General features: G+C 41.1%; 1 protein-coding gene across 5 annotated transcripts in view; it reads right to left on the bottom strand.

Moving 5' to 3' along the window:
• The window catches only part of PAG1 (phosphoprotein membrane anchor with glycosphingolipid microdomains 1), a 113,816-nt gene that overhangs the window by 52,132 nt on the left and 45,396 nt on the right, over positions 1 to 16,288 (bottom strand). The gene's annotated exons all lie outside the window — the stretch shown is intronic.

Here is a 16,288-nt window from a genome sequence, read left to right as displayed (position 1 = left end):
GATGATTCCTGCTGAAACCAACTGGAATTTTACAATTTAACTCAAACATTCCCAAGCCAACTCTGCAATAGATGGCAGTTGTTTCAGATTCCTCCACATTAATTATAATTGAGATCTCAAAACACTGCAAAAACGAACAGAGCAGCAGGCAACAATAAGTATTCTTCTAGAAGCAAGCACCAAGGGACACGCAGCCCTAGGGTGCAGCACAGCCATGAACTCATTCCAGGTCCCTGATGAACCATTGCAGCGTTACAATAATTTCCCGTGCAATTAGTATTAATTGGTGACTTGTTGGCAATCCCCCAGGGGCCCTATCTCACCCATTTAGCAGGTCCTGCCAGGTCAGGCTTGAGGATTATCAGCGAGGCCAGGCAGTCATGGCTGGTGCCCCAGCTCTTGGGGCTTGTTTTTGCTGCTAAATCTTTGGGGAACTGGCAAGGGTTACCTTGAGTAAAAGACAATTACGCCACTTCCACATTAAAGCATATGAGCTTATAACATGAGAAATCAAATTAAGAGGGAGATTTCTAAAGATAATTTATACATATTTTCAGAAAAAAACTTGTTTGAAAGCATTTCACTGAGGCCAAACTCCAACATTGTTTTCAGGAGAACTGAGTAGCAAAGTCAGTGGATATTAACTGCCCAGTAAGACTCTGCATGTCAGACTCAAAATTAAGCTGAAAAAGGAAAGCTGTAAATGAGCAACCACATCTTCTAATTTTATTCTTTAATAATAGTTCTTAAGGAAACTTTTGCCTTTTATCCATTAATAAGATCAAGATATTTGTCTTAAGCATCTTGCCAAATGGATTTAAGCAGGATCAGTATTGCTTTATATCAGCAGAGCCCCATGACTCCGTGGTAATACACAAAATCAAATGTTCTTTGATATAGCATCATAAATATCTAAAACATCTTTTAAGTAGCTTCCAGGGTCAGAATCACAGCCAATGGATCTCAAACATGATCTATTTTTGCCCTGTAGAATTACATAAGTAATCTCAAAAAAACATATACTTCTATCCTTTAAAAAAAGTGCTGAGGCAGTTATTTAGAGTCAAAAAGATGCCCTAAATGAGAACTGCATAGAGATCTGCCGACATGCACCATTCAATAACTCGTAAAGGATGCAACATCTAATGGTAAAATACATTAGGAAATGCTTGTTGCTAGAGGCAAGAAGATTTACTTCAACTAAAACAGGTCAAGTATAATCAAGAGCAATGTCCTACAGGTCAGCTTTATTCCTCCTCCAGTTTCTGCTTCTCCTAAGTTCCTAGTTCACACGAACCAGTGGTCCTTGGCACTACTCTTCTCCTACCATTTCTGTCCTTTACTGTGCAAAATTTGGGAACCACAACATCACATAAATAGATTGCTTAATGCAAAATGTCTAATATGTGGCATGCTTTGGCTTGGAGGTAGTTGAGAACACTAATGACGGTTAATTCTCTTGCAAATCTTAGGTCTGGAGCAGAGGAGAGTGCTACACCCTGCCTGTGCCATCTCACTTCATCTCTAACAATGTGCACCTCTACATTTTACTTGAGGGCTCATGCTGTACTTAGTGTACACAAACTCACATGTGACAATCAAAATTTATAGTATTTGCATTGGTCACCAGATGTGTAAAGATTTCTCATTTACATACATGTGGTTTACAGGGCATAGCTTACTGATTTTTTCCTTAGAGATCCTTCTCTCTCTCTGTCTTTGTGATCGTACTTGATTTTGTTTTTTTAAAGGCCTTATTGTCTTTTATTTTTTCCATGTCTATGGCATGTAAAGATCCAGCCATTATTTTTTAGTGTCACGTGAAAAAAAAAAATGAATTCTTTCAGATAATTCTTACCATTATTTTAAAAGTACATAAAATTACTTCATTTTCATTGGTGTAACCCCACAATAATACCATTAACTTCCAGTATCTTTGGATGTATACCACCCATCCGAGATGTCCCTCACACGTATCTCACACATCTTTAGCTCTCAAAGAGTATAAAAACACAAAGATAATGCTCAAGGAACTTTAGGTCACACAAGAGTTTTTCATTAAATGGAGGGATGGATTATGGAACCACAGAATGAAAGTTTTGGAGAAGATCTTTTCCTTAAAAAGTGGAAGAGGAAGGAGCACAGTGCGTGCTCTGACAGGGATAGTAAGGAGCAGCACGTGTCTCTGGAGTTGCAGAAGGATTATTAGATTTGTTAGTGTGCTGCTACTCTGAAAAATCTGTTTTGCTCACAGGCTGTTACACCACACACACGTTCGCATTCCTACTTTACATCTACAACCAAGACACAGAGGGATGTAACATTTAGTTTTCAGAAAACACAAGACCAAGAGTTTCTTTCTCCAATGAAGAATGCCAAGACTTACTGCCGCTCTTATACCCTGATATCAAATTCAATCTCTACAAATATAACCTAGTATCTTTAAGCAAATTATGAATGTCTCTGTCCATACAGATAAAAATTACACTTGTAAATTACTTCTCTAAATAGGTGTTACATCAAATCTTCCACAAGACAAAGACGTGTTCAGGCTGCATCAGGTGATAATGAAGACTTAATGCTAGAGATCTTAGTTAAATTTGGATTAGCTGTTGATGAAAACTAATTTGATAATACTGTTTATTTTAGACTTAATTATAGTTTTTCCAGTCAAACTTGTCACTCCTTTCCCTCCTGCATTAACCTTTTAAGAGAGTTACTTACAGTGAGAGTTCTGTTTGTAGCACAGCATGGCGTTGCTACACACACCTCATCAGGTGCTTCCAACCTGTCTGCGCCCAGTGCTGGGTTGTACCAGATTCTCTCCATTTATGGGAGATCCAGGGTCTAAATACATAATTACACTTCATCAATTACAGTTAACCTTTTGCTCTGTCTGGGAGCTTGTCAGTCCTGGGAAGTACCTGCATATCTCCTATGCACGCTGAAGACATGCACAGGCTGGACTATCTCCACTGCTGAAGTATTTCCTACAGAGCTATCTATGTTACTGAAGTATTTCACTTGGACATAGACCACTTGAGTCTACACTCTGTTCCCCACTGAAGGGTCATGACTAGATGAAGACATTAGCCACACAAGTTACAGAAGACTTATCGCCGCGAGAATTTTAAGAGCAGTCAAGTCAAAGCCTTACAAAGATTTAAAGTGTAACCAACAGAATCTAAGTTTTTATATTACAAGGACATGGTGAAATGGCCTCAAGTTGCACCAGGGGAGGTTTAGACTGGATATCAGGAAAAAATTCTTCATGGAAAGGGTTGTCAGGCATGGGAACAGGCTGCCCAGGGAAGTGGTGGAGTCACCATCCCTGGAGGTGTTTAAAAGGCATAGAGATGAGGTTCTTAGGGACCCAGTTAAGTGCTAGAGTTAGGTTATGCTTGGACTTGATGATCCTGAGGGTCTCTTCCAACCAAAATGACTCTATGATTAAAGAATGCAAATAATTTTCTTAATTTTTTTTTTTTAAATGGAAGTTGTTTTGCAGCATTACAGCAATAATTAATTATTATACATTCAGGGAAGCATTTTATTAAGACCACCTGATGTTGTCTGCAAGTTTGTTTCTCCTCTTTCCACATGTCTGATTGGCACTGATAATGGAACTGAAACTTCCACCTCATCTGCTTCCAGTATTTATCAACCATGTGAGCAAGGCTCTTCAGGTTTTGTTTGCAGTAACCAGAATTTCCAACTTTTTTTTTCACCCAAATGCTTGATAGATTTGGGCTTGCTTAGTCCAGACAAGACCAAATGTATTCAATCTGCTGCAGTCAGGACTAAATACTTACATATGATTTCCTAATGCTACTCATTGGGACATGAATGGCTACAAATGTACTTCCTTCAACTTCAGCTTGCCTCTTATTCTTCCCTGCAGCTTGCTCATTTTTATTAAAAATGAACAAAGAAATCACATTATTAAGTTTTCATCTTCCACTCATCCTAATCTTCAAATATAACCCATTTACAAGGCCCAACTGTTCTATGGCAAGAGCTTTTTAGATCATTTAACAAGAGCAGTCTTGAAAGACCAGGGACTTTCTTTTCTGTTTAATCCTCTCGTGCATCCTCCCACTTTTCCCATTTTCCAATCCCTAATCAAATTTCAGGTCAAAGCTCTTTCTGACTCACGGCATTCAAATGTTTTCAGATTTGGTTTAAAAACAGTGCAAATCTGTTATCCTGTCTTGTCATAGATAACCAAGAGAAACTCTCCTCAATTATTTGGATATATGGACAAGATCTGATTACCTAAAATAAATTGCTAAACTCTAAATGCAAATGCACAAGGGATTTTTTTTTTTTTTTAATGTCAAATCTGATTAAATTGTGCTCAAAATCATTGACCAGACTGTAGGATACTAGTGGGCAGAGGTTCTGGATATGGAAGTGACACCATGTTAATTGGCAAAATAGCCAGCAGCAGACAGAAACCTATTCACAATTTGAGGATTTCATCTTGAAGTTATAAATGCAAAAGACAAAGAATTGACGTCCTCCTGTCATTGGCAGGCAAGTTGCGATAGAGCAGCTGCGAAGAATGAGACCCCTGTCACTACAGCATCACCAGCCACAACTGCTCTGCCTCCTGCCTCCTATGGCTGATTCGTGCTTCCGAGTCCTGATCCTGTCAGACCTGTCCGAACTATCTCAATTTTACTGCCAGAAGTGGTGGCATCATACTCAGCAAAAGCATAAGAGATAAAACTGCTCGTATTCAGCATTATATGAAAGGTAATTATTAAGATGTAATTTTCTCTGTCCAAGTAAGTATTTTCACAAACTAATACAAGTCCTCTTATCAGAGCTACTGCTCTGTAGAAACTGCTGGAAGCACACTTAAGTACTGAATCAGTGCTAAAGGTATCTGTAGCATTTATCTATCCAGAAAACAAGAGATAAAGAAAAAAAAAAAAAGAAAAAAACCCCACACTCTCACACTCTTAGAAACCTATTTTTTAACCACAGTGAATTGAAATAGTGTTTAACACTGCAAGATTCATTTCAGGAAAAACAGGATGGGATGCAAACTGTCAGCTAACAGCTCTTGGTCCCTTTGATTATCATCACTATAACCTTCATAATGAAAATTAGATTAAACAGCAAGAAAAACAAGATTAACAACCTTAATCTTCTTCAACATATGAAACTGATTAATAATGTCAAACATTTTTTAATGCCACCAAGACTGTTTTGTGCTGTTCTAAGCAACCACAGAGCACAGCAGAACAGAGTGCTGGGTGCCCATGCACCTGCTTCGTGTGACACTAGTCTGAAATCTAGCAATATTGCCCAAAGTTTGACCTATGTTGCAAGTATAAGAAAAACAAAAAAACAAAAAAACAAAACAACACCAACAAAACAGTCCAAAGAAGCCGCTAGCACCTCAAATTCATAAAGCTCATGGAGCAGATGAACAACAGATCAGTAAGAGAAGGTGTTTCCAGGTTCTTTCTGCTACTGTTGTCTTGGGATTTTATGCTTTTTGCCTGGACTGCACACTACCTATAAGAGATCAGACTTGGGTTTATATCTAATATATTATTCTTAAATACAGTGGTCTCCCGTGGACGTGTTCACCATGGATGGACTGGCATATATCTGGAAGCCTCACCCAAACTTGGTTCGTGAGTCTGGACTGAAAGAATTTAGAGAGTAATTAAGAAGGAAACTTAAAAGAGCAAATCTCACAAGTGTCTGATAAAGGCAGACTTATGCAAGGGTGCTGAGAAAGCGGTTCCTGCCCTGATTTTCAAGTATGCTTTCAACTCCATGGCACATCTGAAGCAAACACTTCTCAGGGTGAAGTGGCCCAGTAAGCCAAAGGTGCCTGACCACCACAGGTGCTCTCTGAAAGTTTTCTTTTTTTGTTAATTTGAGCAGCTAGATATACACTTGAACTATTCACATGAGTTTCGGTCCAGAAATGCTCATCCCCACTGCAAAAAGCCACTGAAGCAGAATACTCAACCCCTCTTCCACTTGCTTCCAGCAGCAGTAATTCATGGGGAAGTGCAAAAATTAACATAAACCAGAACTGCCAATTCCTCCCTTCTTGTATCTGTTCATAAAGGTTTTGCCCTGATCACATAGCATAGCTGTGACAAAAGGTAGGTTGGTATTGGTTTTTGTTTCAATATTTAATAACAACATAATAAAAACAATTTTGAGCATCAAGAATCAATCACTGCCAGCAAGCGGAGGCTCAGACTTCAGCATCCCTCCACTCCATCAGCCCCTGACATAAGAAAGCCAGTATCTGCAATGGAGACTTCACCCTGTAATTATTAAGTAAGCCTCAGTAGAACCATGGCTCAATAAAGCGGGTGATGCCAAATCGAAGCTGCGGAGACAGACCAGCACTGACAAGCCTCGGTCTACCATGATGCCTTCAGTGGATGAGTTTTGCAGGTACCAGCTGCCTGTGTGCCATCACCCACTGTCTTTCTCCCGATGTGCTGGAGGTAGCAGATGGAGTGGACTGACGGACAGAGAGTGCTTCGGGGAGAGTGCATCACCACCAGAACATTTGTATGTCTCTATCTTTGGGAAATAACCTTTTAAGTCACTCTGCCAGTTGGAACTGAACACGATGCTTAAGGAATTCTGCAATAACTTGTGGATGACAAGATTTTTAAAAATCTTTCAGTGTGACTTCTGTCATTTTACATAAGCTGCTGAGACATGTAGCAGGTTAGCAGAACCCTGTTCACCACCTCCAGACTCTGTGCTGGACAAAATACACTGGACAAGATAATACATAGTATTGCCTATACCAACTTATTGAACTGGGAGGAATGCTAGCATAAAACCCTAAAACATAGATCAGAAGGGGGATTTGCTTAAACGAGCAAGCTTTGCCAGAAGATGTATAATAATTGCATGCCACAGAGGATCCCATTAGGCTTCCTTAGGAAAAAGCCCCACACTTAACCAAACCCTGAAATTCTTGTTCAATATTTGCATTAAATCCATGAGAATTGTATGGGCTCCAGCATGTGTTTTCTCCCACACCAAAGCAGCCAGATGGGCAGACAGGGATGTGAGAAAAACATTTTCCATTAAGCCTGAGAGGAGATGAACAAGTAAAGAAGCCTCCACGTACATCACACCCCTTGTATTCAGAGCCTGGCTTTCACAGAACTGCCTTCCCTTCAGCACGGATACAGCAGCGGCTGGGCAGCCAGTGGGGCTGAGCTTCTGCGAGCACCTCTGCCACAGCCGGGAAGTGTCCCTGGGGTACCCCATGCCATGCTGGAGTAGGGAGCAAGCCCCCATCCAGCATGGCCCCAGGAAGAGAGGTCATCCTGTTTCTAAGCTGTCAGTTACCACAACACTGAAGGTGGCTTTGTGTAAATAGTTTTCCTTCTACTAAACTTCATCTTCCCTAGCTCGTTTCCTTCCTAACAGTTGTTATGGATTTCACTACAGTTCTTCTCCTTTTTAATGCAGACTTGCGCCTCTGCGAGGAAAGCACCAGGGCAGCTGCAGCCAGATGTGAACCTGCCCACTGCTGCCCCTGAGACATCAGTGACAGTCCTGTGATGACATGCAGCATCCTAACTTCAGACGAGATCACTTGCTGCTGCCGTGGGAGCCCGGGCAGTAAAGTGCTGCTCAATTTGCAGCCAGGGAGATGAGTGTGCCTTACACAGTGTGAGTAGGAGAAACATTTCAGCCGTAGCCAGTGGGGCAGAGGAAATAACCACACAACATGTTTAGGAAAGCCTCAACTCCTCTGAAGTGTTCCAGGAATAATGGTGATTGGACCCTCCCTTTGCTTTTACTGTCTGATGAAGGGAAAGATAAAATATTAGCTCTCTTCTCCCATTACTTTTAAAATCAGATTTTCAGGGTGGCTGTTCACAACCTCTCTGTATTACACCCCAGAAATCACAGTGAGTCAAAGCCTAAACCTTTGCTCAGACAAATCTCCAAGGAACAACAGCTTCAAAAGCATTCCCCTGGAAAACAATTCCTGTTCCCTGCCACTGGAAGCATCACAGCAAATAATCCCAAATGGCAAGAAAACTAGTGTGGGTCTCTTGGTTTTTTTTACTTAACTGATTTTACAGAGCACAGAGAAAATAAACTCAAATAAGGGCAGGCTATCTCACATGGTTAGCCTCCTCAAAAACTAAATCGCAGAAATTAAGAATATGTCATACACAGATCTTCTCCAAGAGATCCATACGACCAGGCTGGTAGATATACTTCAAAACATTACAGGTCTTGTACATGCTCTTAGAAATCTCCTTGCCTCTCTTTATTAAACTGGTTTTCTGGGTGTTGTTTTGGGTTGCTGGGTTGAGTTTGGTTTGGTTTTGTTCGTAGTTCAGAATTTCCATTAATTCAAAATCCTGATCTAAAACAAAACAAAACAAAACAACCCCCACACTAAAAACCCAAACCACAAAAATACCTCAAACTTATTTTGCTTGTGTTTCATGGGCTTATGACCAAGAGCTCCACGCAAAAAACGTGAATACCTTAGGCAGCCATTTAGTTGTTTGCTTATTTAAATAGGAGGCCATTCTTTGCTTTAATTTCATGTTGTCGGTAAGCACAGGAGGTGTCAGAAGCTTATATTGTTTCTTGCTGATACAATAATTGCCAATAGTGCCTTTTTTTAAATGTAAAACACAGTGGGTTTTTTTTGTCGTTATTGTTTTTTTTTTAAATAACAATATTTAACATGGGGGAGGACATAAATAGATAAGCAGCTGAAGTCATGCCTCTAGACAAAGTATGTATTTTCCACCCAATACAACTGCACAGACAAAACCACTGCTAACAGAAAGATCAGACCTGGTTAAGGTCCACTGTTACCTGTGAGCTACCGCCTCTGACTTCTGCTCCATGTTTCTGCTCCAGCCACCCCTTTGCTGTAGATGCGTCCCCGTCCTTCCCATCCTGCAGCAGCCCCGAGCAGCACAGCTCCCAGCACGGGATGTTGCTACTTGATTCATCACTGGATCGACACAACATAAATCCCCCAGGCATGCCTAAGCATCAGTACATTAATGCTTCAGCTATGCTGCAAGAGCATCTCTCAAAATGACTGGAAAATCATTTCAGATGATCATGGCTTTGTTCTCACTGCACTCTGGCCAGGACACAGTTAAAACAGATGGCAAAAACCACAGCAAACAATCTGAAAGATTGTATTTCCATCACATTTGCCAATTTAAATCCTATTTTTGCCTATATAAATCTTAGTGCAATGCTATCCTGTTGAAATCCTTAGAAAGGCTTTGGCTTCGTACAGGTGGACAAGCCCAGAAGCTGATCCAGCAGGCAGGAGCACCACTGCTTCACCTGCCACGGGCTTGCGGTGCCATGTCAGTCCTTTATTTATTTCTACACTCTTTCCAGACATCCACCTGCTCAGGACAAAGCTTTTGAAGGAATTGTTTTAACTACATTCTGTCACATGCAAGCATGCAGCCAAAAAAAAATTAAACCATGCTATTGACATTTTTTTTTCAATACAGATGGAGTTATAGGAACCATTTATCCTTCACAATTCACACGCTCAAGACCTTTTGTGACATCTCATTCTTATTTTGGTGCTAGCCCTACAAGAGTTACATATACAGTTGTTTTGACTGAGCATCACCTTGCTATCCTCAATTCTGCCTTAAAGTAAAAAAGGCAAAAGCCTTACCCCTCCAAATAATTTTATGTTCTTACTAATAGTGTCCAAAGGGTGGATGAATGCATGAGCACCTAACAGAGCCACACATGTGTAATGTGAAGGATTGCTATTGCTGCAGAGACCTTATCTTTTGTTTTCCTGACTCTGTGGTAAATTGGACACTCTCAAATGGCAAAAAATAGTGAAGAAGTTTGCTTTGCAAGCAATTCCTTTTAAAAAAGCCTTGCAAGGAACTATTTGGTAGTGTTAAAGTTTTTGTCTCTTACACATGCAATTCTCTACTGAAAGTGAACAACATGAAGTACCGGAAAATGAAGCAGCTTAAGATTATACACAGTCAGTTGAGCTTTCTCTAAAGAAACATTACACGGATCCTTTACAGCTTGCAGAGCTGAGTTTCTAGAAGCTGAAAGAAGAAACATAGAATAATTTAAGGCTTGGGTCAAAGGACAGCAGCAGACAGGATTTCACACAATGGGTCTGCATCGCAACTACACTAATACTCTCATCACGGGAGCGATAAATGGTAATGAATGAGATTAGTTCCTGGTGGCTTTTTGAGCTAGCAGCCATACCATCAGGGCAGCAACACCAGCCAGGGCGCTTTGCTCCCCATGGCCAGGTTGGTCCCTGCTCTGAATTGGGACCTCAACTCTGCGGCATCACAAGTGGGACACCTCACAAACACTATAGATGAGGAGGCTTTGGAGAGCTGAATGTGGAAAATACACAAGGATGCAGCACTTGTTGCTTTAGGATACTCAATTTTGGCCATTGGACCAGCCCATCATTTCTCCATCGTCAGTGTGGGAACATTTCCTGCAGGTTCACACTCCCCGTAGCACTGCAGGAGGGTCTGGCAGATGGAAAGGAGAAAGATGGATTTCCAAGCCTCTGGAAAGATAGAAGCACCTCAGGATAAGCAGGTTAGATGGGTATCTGTGCTAAAACAACAAGCAGTGAGATCAAGGCACTTGATGGCTAGGCTGGATGGCCACCTGAGATTCGCCAGGCTGGAGCTTTCTTTCAGACAGAGTTTTGGAAAAAATGCTCTGAAACAAGCTTTAGTATCTTTCCATTGAAATAAAAGTTCAGAAACCCCAAGGTAACCTTGCATGAGTTCCCTTTCTCCAGTGAAATCCCGGTTCTGTCTGGTAAATACTCAGGAGCTCCACAAGGTCAAAGCTTTCACATTCTCTTGTGGAATGTGTGTTGAGAATCTTAGAACATTCCTAGTTCAAATAATCTCATTCACGGCTTTAACTTTTGAAAAGAGTAAAAATAAAAGCAAAGAAATTACACTAGTGATGCTTGCGATCACTGCCAAAAAGTGGACTCTTCCATATGAGCTGAAAAATCTAAAACATAAAAGAAGAGTTTAAGAATGTAGGAAGAACAAGGTGAAATCAGAACAAAGATGTGTCTTAAAACTGACCTATGAGAAGAGCAGTAAATAGAACTAGCAAAAATACCAGTGCACTTCAAAAAAACACAAACAATAAAAATTATTTAAGTCATCACGTTTAAATTAAAACTACTTAGACTTGGCTACAGGTATGAAAATAAGTATACCTCTAAGGAAGATAATAAAGCAACGTGTACCTGACAAGGAATGTAATTATGATAAGATAAAGCCATATAAAATTGTGTACAGGTTGAAAAAGACATTTTGACTGGTTTTTTTTTTTTTTATAAATAGGACAGCTTCCCATCTGCTTGTGGACAGCAGATGAAACCTCCATGCTCACTCTAGTCTCCCATAACACAACCACACTAAACTTCAGCTCTCCATACATCACCACAAATGTCTCCAACTGTGGAGCTCTGCACGGAGAGCTGCTGGACCCCAGTGGAACTCACAAGTCCAATGGACGAAGTGCTCCTCAGAAGCACCAGCACCCAAAGGAAAACATCCCTTCATTTTGCCGCTAAGCTTATGAAACAGCTTAATGCAACCATTCACACTGATCCACAGAACTTAATGTTTCTCTCGGATGCAACACCCAGTGCAGTGCACAGTGGGCAGGTGGTGGTGTTGACCCAGTGCCCAGGCACCATTTCGGGAGCCAGGCCTGGGCCTGGCCACAAGGGAGGGCTGGCCAGGGGAGAACAGCCAGGAAACACAGTGAAAATGAGACAACGGTTCCCTCTTCCATCTCTCCCCGCACAAGGATGTCGACCTTCAGCTTTTGAGCAAAATTATTGCTTTTCAATTTTTGCTCCTTTCCTCCCTGAGCACCGATACTGTGAGCCCTTCCAGGCTGAAGCAGACCACTGCCACATCAATATTCGTAGAGGAGATCCTGAAGAAAGTTCATTTATTTTTCAACATTATTACAGTTAATTGGAAACATCTGCTACAAATATCTGTATGCCAGAAGCATCCCAATCTACTAGGCAGTCTCTGCAGGAATACCCACTCCATCCTCTCTGGATAGGTTTTGCCAACGGCATCTTTATTGTCAAAGACAAGACACCATAAGACTAATCGGCCGAATGCAGAGTTTAAATTGTCTCTGCTCATTTTCACACAAAGTAGTAACATATGTTGTGCTGTCACAGCTGTGAAAGATAATTTCGTCTCCTTATTTGGCTTTTAACTGGTTTCTTGGAGGGAACCAGGTCAAAGAGTTTTGGGAACATTGCTCCCTTCTGATACTCGGTAGCATCCTAACATGCAATTAACATTTTACATTTCTATTGAGATTAATGTCAATATATTATATTAAGTACATTATTTAATGTAATGTGAATGTTAAATATTTGTGTAAGCATTTATGTGAATAATTATTTGAACGTCCAGTGGAAAAAAAGTTCCTGTGGGAAAACAGCTAACCCTACGTACAAATTCTTTGGCAAACCTAATAAAGATATTCAGTGAGACCCTCTGGAAATCCAGGCTGGAACTTACAAATACAGAACTTCTAAACAAGTTGTCAAAAATAATGAAAAATTTAACTGCAGACTGGACACTCTAAATATTATTAGCCCTCTGTCTGACTCCGCTGTAATTTTCCTTTTAATAGTCTGGAATATGAACCATGATCATTTCTAGTAGAAAAATTCTGTCAAAATTGTGAATAATGAAAGAAAAATAACAATGTCAATTTTTTTTTTTAATTAGGGGGGGGAAGATGAACAAAGACATTCATATTACGGAATAAAGTGTGGTTATATCTCTAACGAAGACAGATGAAACTCCACAATGTCTATACTACAGAGCTTGCCCACAACAACTGGAGACCTCTTGCTGGCTGTACAAGGCAGCATGATGGAAAAACTTCAAACAGATGCTCTTCCCTGAGATGCCAGACTAGGAAATTTTATTCAGGGAGAACAACAAAAAACAAAAACAAAAAAGGTAGCTGAGATTTTGAGCCAGATTTTTTTTTTTTTAATAAATTACTATGGATAAAATTTTCACACAGATGGTCACTATGAATTCTTATCTCCAACCACATTAGAAACAGATTTCCATTTTACATGAAGAGGACAAATCAATCTTCTGTAATATAATCTTTTTAGATCCTCTCCCACCCCAAGGGTAAGAAGAACCACAAATTTATATTTTAACAGTGTGGGAATGGACATTTCTTTGTTGACACCACTAGGAAGCTTCATGGTGAAGGAACTTGCACTCACTGACAGACAGAAAAAACGTACTGTGAAAAGCACAAGACCACATAATGTCTGGACACATATTTTCCTTTGGCAGAATCGTGATGCTGCTAGTAATAGAAGAAAGATAATAAGGCCTCTGACTGAAAGAGCAAGTATTCCCTTATTCCCTGTAACAGAATAGTTCCCACGCTGCATTATAACTGCAGCAACAATTAGGATGTGAACTTCTCTGCCAGTTTTCTTCATTTTATGTAATGAGTTTATGAGGACCATCATCACTTCATCTCTCATGCTTGCACAAGCTAGTTTGTACTTCTTTCTGCCTTCCTCAAGAAGCAGCAATGATAAGCAGTGATTATCACCAGTACTAAATTCAAGAGATATTAAGTGAATAAACCCATGAACCTCAGTGTTCAAGTTGAAGATCAATATCGCTTAAGTAGTATTCTTGAATCCTCACCACACTGCCGTATAAAATTAATACAACTGCTTCACAATTTTAAGGCATAATCAATCAGAAAATTGTACACTGAAGTGTGTATTTCCTAAGCATGTTCACAGGTCCTTAAACCATGAAAAATAAAATTATGCCGTTTTGCTTATTTGAACTGTGAAGCAGCTTTCTCTCAGAGAAGTAGTGGGTTTGGTGGACAGTGCCACAGCTTCCTCTGTCCCCTTGGGGAAAGCCCTGATCAAACTTTTCGGGATTCACTGCAGAAATGCAGAAGTTGTACTCATATGAAGGTGGGAGATGTGCCACTTCTCTTGGTATTAAACAGAACTAGACGGAGGAAAGAAAATCGCACATTCTTGCTTGTAGCATCGAGTCACTCTTGATTCTCACGTCTGCTGGCTTGCCATGCTGCGCGTCTGACACAAAAGACATCATCTTACTCTCAAAGCAGAATAAATCAGCAAGTAAAATTCTTGGAATGACAGCAGTGAAATGTGTCCAAGACTTTCCTAAAAATGCATATTAAACCTACTTCAGCCATGGAAACTTGATTAATGTGTTTAACATATTTGGAGGAAGTAGTCATTTATGTTAAGGGTAAACAATGTAAACATGGAAACTGGGTGAGAATAATTTGAAGAAAAAAAATGAAGCAGATGCTTCAGGATACAACCTCACTACCAATAACCATTGTTATGACTAAGGCAAAAAGCAAGCTTCGTGCACTCAAAGCCGAATAAACTGTCATCTCTGCTCCTTCCTTTTGTGGCAGTTAAGGAAACACGAGCATTAGCATATGAATCCACGAAACAAATGGCTGTTTTTCCTGTGAAATCTTCAATTCTGCTTTTTCAAGACTAGAGAGAACAGAAACGGTGACACAAACTTTCTCCTAAAATCCGCAGAGCCCTATTAACCTCGGGGGACTGCAGGCAACGAGGAAACAGGAGCAGAGAGAAGAGGTGGCACCTGCTCCAACATGAGCATCAAAAGCCTGGTCCTGGTGCAGACCTGCCCGTACAGTTGGGGCTGACCCCAATGCCCAGCAAACCACCCACTACACCCTCCTCTCATGCCTCAGCTGCCTCTTTCACACATCCAAGGTCCTCTCCCAATGGCAGTAGCTACGCAGCAGAGAAGCCATGCTTTGCTCAGAGCACGGATGACAGAAACACAGTATCTCAGGGCACTTACCTGCCTGCTGCTGGAAGGCAGCACAGCAGAGCTGGTACTTACTCCTAGTGTGCCTGGCATGGAAAGTCAGCGTGACCAAAGAGTCAGTTTAAGAGCTCCAGCCTGTCTTTGGGAAGGCAATCAGGTAAACACAGGATGTAGCATTTCCCGCACCAACTCAGGACTTGTCTCCCTCTCATCTCCTGTGTCTTGGCTACCTAAACCTCACTGCAAGCCCAAACCTTCCTGTAACTGCCTGGAATCTTCACATCTAATGCCTGTCTACATGATTTCAACCCACCTCCACAGAGAAACTTCCACAGGTAGTAGTCTCTGTCCTTGGAGATATTCTAAAGTTGCCTGGACATGGTCCTGGGCAACCAGCTCTAGGTGGCTCTGCCTGAGTAACAGATCGGACCAGATGAGCTTCAGAGATCCTTTCCCACCTCAGCCCTCCTGTGATTCTGAGAAACAGCTCAAGTTTCCTTCACAGCACAAGTAGGGAAACCTATGTGCTGTAGGAAGGGAGATTTTCTATTTCTCTGCAGGCAGGTCAATACTTCAGTTGTACTCATGAGCAGTGATCACTGATTATTAAAAAAGGAGCTGAAACTAAGCACATTCCCACAATAGTGAAGGACCTGGGATAAGTGGATGCAGCTGATGACTGTCCCTTGAGGACACAGTTTTTGCTGTCTCTTAAGTGTTCCCTTTTTCTGCTGCGTTGCAGCTGCGTGCACAAGAACACACCTCCTGTTACGCTGCCTGCAGCACACAGACACATATACACACCACCAGGGAATGCTTCAAACACACGGAAGCAGGTAGCAATTTAATTAAAACAATCACACAGCGAGGCACGTGCACATCCCATTCCTCAAGAGAAACACCTTAAATAAATATATGAGCGCATGACTGCAAGAAAACCACTGAGTCCCTTCCACCAACTGAAGAAACTCCATCCCAAATCTGCTTCTTATTTTTACCTCTGCTGCACCAGGAATAATCTGTTCATGAACATCAGAGGTAACTGAGATAACTGGGGACTGTCTTCTATTGCCTGGCCTCACTCCACCCATAGCCTGTTTACTCTCCCAATGGCCCACTCTGTCATTTAACCTAAAATTTAGCTCTTTTCACTCCCTGCTGTTTACTCTCCTCCTGTATATTTATCCTCCTGAAGAAAGGAGTATCTCAGCCTCTGGTTTATTCTCTGACCAAGCCAAGGTTTTTACAGGGCCTTCTGGTACAACACAATTTATCATCCCCCCGACTGTTCTGTCAGCCTGCTCCAGGTTAAACTCATCTTCGTGTAATGCGAATGGTACACACCGTGCTTCTTCAACAATTCAAAATAC

Source organism: Patagioenas fasciata, chromosome 2 (assembly GCF_037038585.1).
Source record: "Patagioenas fasciata isolate bPatFas1 chromosome 2, bPatFas1.hap1, whole genome shotgun sequence".
NCBI lineage: Eukaryota > Metazoa > Chordata > Aves > Columbiformes > Columbidae > Patagioenas > Patagioenas fasciata.
The sequence above is the reverse complement of the archived record's forward strand: the minus strand, read 5'-3'. Positions and strand labels throughout refer to the sequence as shown.